The 12,358-nt window shown below is 43.1% G+C and overlaps 1 protein-coding gene across 2 annotated transcripts in view; it reads right to left on the bottom strand.

The window, feature by feature from the left end:
- CLPX (caseinolytic mitochondrial matrix peptidase chaperone subunit X) overlaps positions 1-12,358 on the bottom strand; it is a 544,085-nt gene that overhangs the window by 511,000 nt on the left and 20,727 nt on the right. The gene's annotated exons all lie outside the window — the stretch shown is intronic.

Genomic DNA, 12,358 nt, shown 5'->3' on the forward strand with positions numbered 1-12,358 from the left:
CACTATAGCTAAAAACAATCAAATGTGTCTATCTTGTATCACATATTATACGCAGATTAAAAAATAATAATTATGTAACAATACCCTTGCAATTTCTTATTGTCTGATATATCTCTAGTCCTCTTGCTCTTAAAAACCTTCAAGGAGTATTTTTAATCTCCTAAATTGCATAGAAGAAACTATTTCACATTGTATTCTACAAAACTCAAATATATTACCATCACATTCTATCTAAATGCATTTAAAAGAATAATGCAAGCGAATTCTGTCTATGTTGAAAAATAATACAATAAAATGTTGTATTTAAAAATAATACAAGAAAATTCTGTCAAAGAGGCAGCTGTCTATAATTACCATAATGCATCACAACCAAACAAAAAAACAATGGCAAAGCCAAACGGTCAGGCATAGGCTGGCAGCCGATGCCAGACTTTGGCTCTGGCTTTGTCAATGCTGGTTTTGTTGCAGTTTTTGTCAACGTAAAAATTATATTATTGCCAGTGTTACAAAAAAACATTTATTTGGTCTTGAAAAAGGACACATTGCTAGAGTAATTTCCATCACTGAAGGGATCTACTTTTTGTGTGGATTTTCACCTTGGTAAAGGGCAGAATGCCAAAACTCACACCAAAGTTAGTATATGGTGGAAGTGGGCTGACCCATGCTGTGTAACGTAATGGGCACAAGAAAATGTGAATGGCAAAAAAAGACTAACGGAAGAAGAGAATTGCCTGAAAGCCCCTCTAATCGAGCATATCGAACATATGACGTTACAAAGCATGCTTTTACAATGCAGTCTTTACAATGCAATACCATTACATTGCATGATTTTACAAGACGTCATTACAACACATTTTTAAAAACTACCATTACAACATTACAACGCATACCATTACAGCGCATAATACTTTTAGGGCAAACAGTAGGGTAAGTGTTGGATAGTCTAGGGGTAGAAATTACTAATCCCACTCCAAAGTGCTCAACAGTAGGGTACATGTTGAATAGTGTAGGGGTATAAATGACCATTCCTATGTACCCCAAAACCCATACCCACCCTAATACTAAAAAAATCTCCAACACTTACCTTATAATGTGTTGTAATGGTATGCGTTGCAGTGACATGCGTAAGAAAGGCAGTTGCTTTGTAAAGGTAGGTTGTTGTAATGACTGCGTTGTAATGAATGTTTCCAGAGTACATCATACAAATAATTTTAGTAAAATCTTAAGGGCATGGCTAATGCCAGACCAACATAGCAAAAGGTGTTGGCCAAAAAGCAAAAAACTATTTGCTCCTCAGCCACTATGGAGGCAAGTGCAGTGCTGTTGAGTGAGCCCCAGTACATATTTTGCGATTAAAACAAATCTATGATGTACGTCTTTCAGTTAATTTACCACAACCTAGTGGTGATCTTCTCTGAGTACCCCGTTGATGCTAGAGTGTCAAAGTTTAGTGGGGCAATAGTCTACAGAAAACATGTCAAACCCTGTTTTTTTTTCAGGGAGATAAAAACAGCATCAGTCAGAGACTCTTGCAAAGAACCTAAAGGTTATTTCATAGCTTGCAATTAAAAATCTACCTTAGCAAAGTAAGTAACAGCTCTACTACTTCCTCACTGATTGGAGTACAAAATTACTCCAATATTTTGGCCCGCTGAGCCAGCCTACTGTTAAGCAATAAAGACTCTGAACGTGGGAGGTAATAAAAAAATATCAAGGAAAGATTTGCAAAAAAAAAGTCAGAAACGCTAGACAGATGGTGCGTCACAGATCAGGCCCAGCAAAATGTCAGACTATGAAACAAAGGTGGCTGAAATGTTTATTTTATAAAAATAAATGGAGTAGATGAGGAAGTATTCAAGTTATCACACATAAAAACCTTCCTAAATTCTTTTACGTCCCTTAAACTTACACTAGATCCCCATATCAGCTAAATGCGGAGGCACACAGGCCCTTTTGCCCAGAACTCATTTTCATAATACCACAACATGATATCTACAAAGATTATCTCTAAAAAGAAAATGTGAACTCTTTTTTTGTGGTAACTTTCAGTTATATTTTTAGAGAACATACAGCATAATGACAGTAGAGTAAGAGCACCATTCAGTGGTCCTGTGAGATGAACAACCACGCCAGGAAGGCAATCAAATCCGAAATCTTGATAATATGGCACGGTACAAACGACACCATGGAAACATTTAAAGAATGGCTGTACCAACTTAACCCATATCTACCCTTCACAATGACTACCAACAAATAAAGAGGAAGTTTCCTTCCTAGACAGGGCCATTCTGGCAAAAAATGCTAGACTGGTAAGCACCCTATACACAATACCAACTGACCGCAATAGCCTACTGCACTTCAACAGTGCCATCCCCGGGCTCTGAGAGAGATCTTCTGATAGGTCAGTTTGTCCGCATCAGGAGAAACTGTTCAGACCTACAAGATTTTAAGGATAAATCAGAAAAGCTCACCAAAAAATTAAGGGAGAAAGAATATCCAGAAAAGATTATACAACAGGAGCAAAAAAAAAGCATGCTACAACACACCACGGGCAGCTCTACTGGACACTAAATAAAAAGCCTACAGCCTACAACCTAAAACTGACTAATAAAATTCCTGCTCCAATGCGGTTAAGAAAATATCCTGGAACTGAAGAATTTTGACCTCCAACATGCTGTCCTACAAGCCCCTACTCTTCTCTTTTAAAAAGAATAGGAGTATAAGGGACTTATTAGTCCACAGTGGCACACGAAAAGTCCAACCCGAACGCAAACTGACACTATGGAACCAATATGTTTCATGGGTTACTACCCCTGTGGCTCAAGCACAGTTTGTGCACTCACCAACAAATCTAAAAACATTGACTTGGGGCTTAATACACATGATTACTTGTCCATGGAATCTTTGATATATAGGGATGACAACAAGGAAAGTCAAAATTAGAATTAATGAGCACAGGAGGACAATACGATGTGAGAAAACCTCTACGAAATTGACACCACATTTTTGGGAAAAAGGGCATTCTGACATGGATGTGAAGTGGACAATAAATGAAACAAGCATTGGCATAACCAATAGGTCTCACCTTTAGGACCTTGTAAGTGTTTAGCCATGCAACAGTCGATGATGTTGCACCAAGGACATTGTGCTGCATAACTAAATACTTATAAGGTCCCAAAAGCTAGACCTATTGGCTATGCCAATGCTTGTTTATATATTGAGCAGTTACCACATTTTTAACCCGTTTTGAGAACTTGGGGAATCCTTCATTTTCTCAAAAATATTCTGAGATTGGAGATAGAATAAAAAATACGCCCCTCAGACTATTTTTGTGAAAGTTGCACTTTGCGGCAAAGTCTTTGTCCAAATCTTCTAGGACTGGAGTTAGAATAGTAAATATGACCTCCCAGTGCCTGTAATGTAATGTAATCTAAATGCCAATTTGTATCGCGTAATAATAGCTCCAAGGAGCATCTAGGCGCCCGAGTGAGGACAACAAGATGTTAGGTTGTCTCTATGCTTACTTGACCAAATCCAAGATTACACTAGGCTTCTGGCAGTTGTGTCTTGGAGATTAAAGATCCAGGTTTTTAGATGTTTACGAAAGTCTGTTTCCTTGTCCAACATTCTCAGATGTGGGGGGAGAGTGTTCCATGCTTTTGCACCCAATACCGCCAGGGACTTGCCCCCTCGGGTTTTAAGTCTGAAACCCGGGACGGTAAGAAGTTTGGCAGTTGAGGATCGTAATGCTCTAGTTGGACAGTATCTACTAATTTTTTTCCTTAGATATAATGGGCCTAGGTTATGAACAGCTCTAAAGGTAATTAGTAGTACTTTAAACAAGACTCTTTTTGTTATGGGCAACCAATGTAGTGCATTGAGGGCTTTGGTTGCCGATGATCTTTTCGGCCATTTCAGAACCAACCTTGCTGCTGCGTGTTGCACCATCTGAAGTTTATATGTGACTGCTTTATTTGTACCAGCGTAGAGGCTGTTACAGTAATCGATGCGCGATGTTACTAGTGCAAACGTAACTGTTTTTCTTGGTTCGAAGGGCAACAAATCAAAGAACTTTCTCAGTCCCTTTATCACCCCAAAGCACATTCCTGCCACTCTAGCCGCTTGTTGTCTAAAAGACAGGTCAGAGTCGAAATACACCCCCAGATTGCGGGCCGAGTTGGTAGTATGGGGCGGTATTTCAGCCTTTTCTGGCCACCATAGTCTTGGGATGAAATCGTTTTTTGGGCCCATTGGCATGATCTCAGTTTTACCTGTGTTGCATTTCAGGTGATTTAGGCGCATCCATTCAAAAGTGGCCGTTAGGCAACCTTTGAGTTTTTCCTCCCAGACCTGGTTATCCTTATCCATTACCAGGATCAGTTGTGTGTCGTCGGCATAGGCTATAGCATCTATGCCAAATGACGATATCAGCTTTATCAGAGGTGCAGTATAAACATTAAACAGAGTCAGGCTCAAGCTTGAACCCTGAGGAACTCCCGTCAACAGTGATTTCTCACTGGAACAGAATTCCCCCAGGGTCACCACTTGTCTCCTGTCACTTAAAATTTTTTTTATCCACTCTAGTACTGTCCCTGTAACGCCAGATGTTATTAGCCGGTCTATTAGGATGACGTGTGAGACCGTGTCCAAGGCCGCCGATACGTCTAATAAAATCAGGACGGCCTTCTTACCTTGGTCTAGAGCTGAGCGGATAGTTTCTGTAGTGAACAGGAGGGCCGATTCCGTGGAATGTTGGGTCCTGAAACCTGCTTGGTTAGGGTGCCATGCTTCACTATCTTCCAAGAAGCATGTAAGCTGTTTGTTTACAATTGACTCTGTGATTTTGCACAGAGCTGGAAGTAGTGAGATGGGACGTAGGTTTGACAATGTGGTGGGGTCGGCAAGTTGTTTTTTTTGCAGTGGTTTCACCGCTGCCAGTTTCCACTCTGGGGGGACATTGGCCGTGGACAGTGAGGTGTATCGCCCGTTGCTGCTCTGAGGGCACTACTATTTTTCCCACTCGCTGCCCCAGCACTTCCCCCAACGGCACCATCATTTTTGGGGTAGGAATGTTCTGATACACCCATTCAGTGGTGCCCATCGTGTCGCCTATACAGAGTCAACTGGAGACGTGCAGCGCCTGCAGAGCCCCCTTGTTGCCTGGGCCATCCTCCCAGGGACATCGTCTCCGCGGGACCTATTTAAGTTCGGGTTCACACCCCTCAGTTTACTAATGTTTTGGCAGCTCACTGCGGCTCCCTGCTGCCAGCCTTTCTCGGCGCTCTGAAAACAGGCACATTGCTGACATGGTGGTCATCGCCCACCGTGGGGCAGGCTCTGCCCACAGCACTGCTCACAGATAGGAGGCGCTGGGGTCTGCACTGGCTGTGATAAACCCCACAAAAAACCATGCCCATAAAACTCAGCTCTTTCTTCAAGGTCTAGTTGCAGAAAACAAAGGAACATGCAAAAATAAACTTTTATCGTTAACGTTTTCAAATTATAATAAGATTTCAGTAACCCCATCTTGTATTCCTCACTGTGTGCCTCACATTTAGGACAAATATATGCATTTATATTTCATGGGGCTGCAATGTTTTTGTACGACTAATTTATGTTTGTATATTCCACTTTGATTCACTGGCTTTGGTAGAACAATACTTCACTACCCTGAGAAAAGATTCTGTAGGGCACCGGCTCATCTCAAGTCAACGAGACTATCACTTTAAAATGTGGATTAACGAAAAACAAATATATTTCTCACATTACCCTTTTCTGTACTATTTTACTGCATACCAAAAAACGTTGTTTGACATAATATGGTTCATGAGGAATATGTTTTTTTCAAACAACACCAAAAAACAAAAACGCCAGTCAGCTCAACTTGTAATTTAGGTCAGCTACTAAACAAAATGTGATCAAAACTAGCACTCACAAGTTTTTTCAAAAGTTATGGCTACAATATAACCAGACTCTTTAAATACAAAGAGAAGCACAGCAGACATTGCCAAGAGCCTCCCCAAAGCTATAAAATATTTTCAAACTCGAGCCAGCAGAGGAAATCTTTTGATAAATAGCAAAACGGGTGTATACTGGGACACCGATGTCCCATTTATCAGCTTAAGACACAGGTCTTTCGCTTTTTGAAACAAGAACAACAGTCTTGGAAATAAACAAGCCCGGGAGTGGTGCGCGCGCGCACTAAATGGAATTTGCACCAGAGCCAGCGCAACTTCTATCTGTTTTCAATTGGAAACAGATGGCGCTGCTGCAGGCTCCCGAGCTGCCTAGGCCATGGCAGAGAGAAGGCAGGCCATGCACCCACCTTTGGCCAATTGTGTGTTGTCTTTCTTAGAAAGACGAACGCAAAGGCCAATCTGTGTGACGAAAAAAAAAGCACATGCACGAGTGTTGAAAAGCCCTTACTAGAAGCCTCGCCTGGCAGCGCATGCGCACTGGCTCAGGCGAGACCTAAAAATGGACACCGTTAGGGCTCGGACACAGAAATTACTGACCAAAAAACTACGCTGGGTATACAAGCTAGGGACACGTAAATCAGGATTAAATGAAGACATACCAAGGGGGCAACTGCTATAACTATCATACTGGGATTCAGATACAAGGACCCTAAATAAACTATAGCACCTGCCTGAATAATCAGGGGGAAAATGCAACATTGGCTACTTAGCTTCCACTGACGGGCTATAGCCTGATTTACCCCCTAATATACAACAGTTTTAACAACTTATTGTGGCTACGCACAGCATCTGCTACTCTAACTACCTAGGGGTTAACATTTTGGGGTCAAGAAAATACAAATTGTAGCACCTCTCAGTGTTACCACCGGAAGTTGCATCATTGGTTAAAATATGTCCATCAATGACTTGCTATAGTACGAGTTACCCCAAGATACTGCCACCCTTATAACAACTATGTGTGGTCAATTAATACACATCTTTCCATATCAGAACAATGATACGGCTGGGACTACTTTATAACTTCTATTTGAATTATGGGCTGTACAAACCCCTTGATAAGGCAGCCTGAAGGAGTGCTGTGATGGGGAGACAAGTAAGAGGGGAGAGAAGCAAGTGTATGAGCACAAGACCTCCCCTGCAATGCCCGAATTCAGGCTTGTGGCTCTAGGCAGCCCAATGCCTACCAGACGTGTCGGGTGGAGAGTCAAATAATCAAAACCGCCCTCAGCAGGCAAATGAGGGCATTTCCCGCAACACAAAGTGAACGGATGTCACTATTAGACAGCACAGGAGGATGGGTTCCAAATAAAGGATACACCAAAAACAGCAGTGCAAAGGAGGCTGAGAGCGAGACAATCAGGTAGTGGGCACCGCTTCCACTCCAGATGTTGACTGTTTGAGAGGGGACAGAGTTGTTCCAGTCTCTTCTGCTCTGGTTCACAGGCCGCAAGGATGAATGGATGAAGGGGTGATGGTGTCCCTGGTGCGGGTGAGGCAGAGACAAGACATCTTTGGATGGTGGTGTATCATCAGAAGCGCCCGGGGGGGACCACTTATCCATGGAAGAGTCTTCAAAGTCATCCAGAAAGAACTCTAGGTCTCCTGAGCCGGTAAATTCCTGGGTCTTTCCATCTATGGAACTCTCATACAAGCCAAGTATAGCAATCTGAACTTAAAATCCCAATGTTGAAGCCAGGAGTTGGTGCCAGTAGGTAGCTACTGCAAAAGTGCAGGCGCTCTTAAAGAGCAGCGGAGTAGGGGCCTATTTCGGTGCCTGACGAAAGGCCATAGCATGCTGGTGACGTAGAAGGTAAGGGATTATTGGTTGTGGAGGCTAGTTAGGGGCTGTGGAATGTGATTGGACCCTGTGAGCTTGATGAAACTCCAGGGGTTCCGTGAAACAAATGTCAATCAGTTTAGGGATAAACCCCCTAGAAAAGACAGCAAGTGGTCACCGTCCACCATTTCAGGGACTCCTTAGACTTGAGTATTGCCCCATTGGGCAGCATTCGTGGGTGTATGGGGCAGTGGAGACAGATCTCTTGCAGGCAGGCGCCCTCCACCGCTCACCCCCTCTAATGGCACTAGCAGCTCCTCAATCAGTGTTTGATGGAGGACAGAAAGGAGACATAGAGAGCTAGTGGGTCACCATTACCTTACACCGCTGTGCATCCCCTGCACCGTTGTCAAATCAAGGGGGCGGAAGGGTGCTGTGACTTGCAAGGGAGCCAATAGGAGGTAAGAGCATTGGCTGTGAGCCAGAAAATCTCATGCTCATCATAATGTAGTAGAGGACGGAGGGAGGCCTCCTATAAGGCTGGACATACAATCTGAGCAGGGTCATTGGCGAGGATCGGTTGATGGAAGACTGTCTGTGGATAGTGCACAGCTAGGCAAGTAGTGGCCTCTGGAACCGGCCTGAGCCCTGGAATCGGCCAGAGTCCTGGTAGACGCGGACTAAGCCAATGTGTGGGAAAGACTAAGTGGGCTAGACAGGCCGCATTGATCTCTATGTGTATCTCGGGCCACCCGACTTTAATACAGGAACAATGATGCCTCCTGGGTGCAGTCAGCATCCGGCAGAGTCCAGGCAGGACAGCAACTCCACCCACTCTAGTTTGGCATTGAAGGGCCTTGGCAACTTGCAGATTTATTTCTTCCAGCTACGTTCACCGGGAGACATGAGACCCTGCACTGGCTTGCTGGGGGTCCCCTAGTGTGGAGCGGCACCCCTCAGGCAAGGGAGACTCAGACCAGCCTCCAAGTTTCGTGGGCATTTGGTCCGGGGGAGCAGCACCAGACAGGAGCCTCAGCAAGGTGCAGCCATCCCGGTTCGCACCTATCTCCGCCGCCCCGTTTTTCTTTCTTTTAAATGCAGAGATGCATGTTATTGTCTATTATTTTGATCCACTTCTCTTCTTGTGTTAAGGGCTAATCGGACTGGATAATGTATTGCCTCACATTTATTTTCATGTTTCCCATAATCTTGTGGAAACTGGTTACGCTGATTTTCCATTATGAATGTTTTTGGAAATACTAGCATGCACCTTACTAAATTATTCTTCAAAGAAATGGTAGATAAAATTTCCAGTAGTTTAGCAAAATGTTTACCCTAGTTGCATTTTTTTGGGAACATTTTAATTTGGAAGGAAAGAATCATCAATCTTGATATCAAGCTTCTGCACATATTTGCATCTATTCAGAGAGCACCTTGGGAGCAATAAAAGCAGCTCCATACTGTTAAACTCTGCAAACATGTGTACACATTTTTATCCACGAACCACTGTCAGTAGTGCAGCCCGAGCTTATAATATTTCCATTGAGTGCTCACCCTAATAATAAAGGCTTAGCATTAATGAATGATAAACAGAAGCTCGAAAAGCATTAGCATATGGACATAAATATTACCTTAACTGCAGACAATCCCTTCCCTGAGCCATAATGTAATGTAAACTGCCAGCCAAAGGGTTTGTTCTGCAGGGGGGTAGGCCTACTTGTCCCAAGGACAAAATAAACATGAAATCTTGTTTGTTGCCTTTGACCCTTAACAATATGCCCTTGGTGTTGAGCTATAGGAATTCCGCACACCTGACAGATTATACAAACAATTGTTAGTAAAACAAATAGGTCTTGGATAGCACTGGACCTACTAATGGAGCCCACCAGCCGCAGCTGGAACAATCCTTAATTAAGGTATCACTGCCGAGTGGAACCAAGGTATAGAAATATATTTTTATGTATTCATCAAATGTTGTACTGAATTACTCAACACTGTCCACATCAGGTGTAACATCTGGCACAACCTCTGTGTAAAAATGGAAATAAATATTTAAATGAATAAGTTCACATTAATTTACTTGACTTCGAAATTTTGCTTGCAAACATGTTTTTGTGATGCCTTTTTTCACTGCCAGTCTTCCAACGTGACACTCCAATGTGGCAAAATGGTGGAAAGAATCAAAACATTACCATACAGGAATTATACTCAATACCTATGCAATTTCTTAAAGACCCCAGTTATAATAGCCATAGACATGTGGGTAGTAGAATTCTCATTTATAGTTGTGTGGTAACAGAAGTGTTGTTCTTGTGTGCCCAAGGGGAACCATGTGAAGTTTTTGTTGTTCTTATGAACTGACAGACTCTTTTTTTCTCCCTAATAAATTACTTTTAAGTTTCAGGAATCCTCATCCCATATTTTAGACAAGCTAGTGTGTTTCAAACCCTAGCAGACTGATGCTTATTGGGATCTTTCTCAGGACAAAATCAGTCCCAAATAAGAATAGTATAATTTTGGGTACACCAGAATTAAAATTGGTTCCCGTTATAAAACTGCACCATCAGCGCTGACAAAACTATGAGCTTTGTATGTGCCTCCTAAATCAGCATTGTCAAACATCACACTGGAGGCACATTTGTGAGCAGTTTCAACACACCTTTAATATTCCACATGTTAACTTCTGTTCGGGGGGGGGGGGAGATTATCATCACATGCACAAGGACAAGTCTCTGTTCCTATTAGCTACCTTTGCATGTTTCCCCTGTGCACGTCCATTTTATGGGCATGTACCAAAAGGCGCCAAAACATCCATCTACTGCTATCGTCATACAGCACTTAATGTGCCGCTACCACCCTACCTCTCCACAGCAATGCAATGCGAGGCTCATCAGAAGTCTTCTGGTTGCAACATTTGGGGTTACCTTCGTGACTTAAGTCATTCCTGGTGACTGTGGGCTCTGCAGGGTAAAAATCTGAACCCTGGCAGTGCTGACTTAGCCCTTCAGTTCTCTCCGAGTGATAGACATTTAAGGCCCAGGTCCAGAAGATGAAGCAAAATTGGGTGGGCAAGATATTTCACTCTTGTGACAAAATGAAGGAGGGGCAAGGATCGACTGCTTACAAGCAAGGTGGATGACCAAACTCCTTATAAGGTCACTCACCGCTACGCAAGTGAAAACCTAGATGGATGACAAAGGACTGACACCGACTGCTGAGACCGGTTGCCACCAGGCATTCACGCCTACGATCTAGAGATTAAGTATTCAGAAATCAAATTACCCGGACAATTTTTGGTCCAACTATTAATATAACGCCCTGACGAAGCCCCAGGCCGGATGGCCATGTAATGGGGCGAAACACGTGTTGGCTGTCATTCCTGAATAGTCTCCTATTCAGGAGTCCTGTCAATTGTATACTAAACACTACAAACGAGAAGCTGAGTCTGGGAATGTTTTCCGTGATTGGACTACAATATTCTATATTTGTCCTGACCCACCTTGGATTGAAATCTGGTTGGTGTAGTTGACCCACTATCTACCGTGAAAACAACAACAACAATTGATTGACAGAATGCAGAACAATGTCATACATTCACCCCAGTACAGAGATCTGGGCCTAAATCCATCGTTTTTTTGCACTCCACACCACCCCAGTTCAGACATGGGCATATGCAAATCAGCCTTGACCCTGTGCCTCATGGGAACAGTCCAGCCCAAACTGCCAAGCCATGTCTTTCCTGGACCGGAATCAAGCATCCTAGGACCGGTTTCTGGCTATCAGCCGTCTTCAGCCAGGATAGCTTGACTCTAATAGTGTGGAGAGCACGGGACTCACGTCTGAGCAAACCCATCCCACTCGGGTGACAATTGCAAAAACAACAATTGATGGACAGAATGCAGAACAATGTCATACAATCACCCCAGTACAGAGATCTGGGCCTAAATCCATCGTTTTTTTGCACTCCACACCACCCCAGTTCAGAGATGGCCATATGCAAATCAGCCTTGACTGTGTGCCTCATGGGAACAGTCCAGCCCGAACTGCCAAGCCATGTCTTTCCTGGACCGGATTCAAGCATCCTAGGACCGGTTTCTGGCTATCTCTCTATCGTGGTCAGATTCAAATTATGCCCAAGTCCCAGTGTACCGTGATCAGCGACCATTATCAGCACTTTGTGCTTTTCACCTCTATTTTGACATTAAAAGTTTTTGTTATTTATCTCTGGTTCCCATTATTGGATTTTTGTCACTTTGGGGGAGGTCGCTTTATTATTCAATTTTTCAGGTTTTTTTCAAATTCATTTCGAAATTTATATTGGTTTAGATTTTGACTTTATTACTGTTTTGGTACTGTACAAAACGTTACAGTTTACCCTAAATTATGCCTGTCTGCTTTGTGCCATAGCTATCAGGGGGTTGAGATCAGGTTAATTTAGTGACTTTAAGGATTTACTCTTACAAGAGCTGTGATTATTCTGTAGGGTTGGTAGACACCCACCCCAATTAATCCAATTTCTTACAGTGCTCTATTTTCTGGAGTGGGGAGGGATTATTAGACCATGCACATGTGTTGTTACAACCAGACTTAAGGCTAGAAACAT

Source organism: Lissotriton vulgaris, chromosome 2_1, assembly GCF_964263255.1.
Source record: "Lissotriton vulgaris chromosome 2_1, aLisVul1.2, whole genome shotgun sequence".
Taxonomy (NCBI): Eukaryota; Metazoa; Chordata; class Amphibia; order Caudata; family Salamandridae; genus Lissotriton; species Lissotriton vulgaris.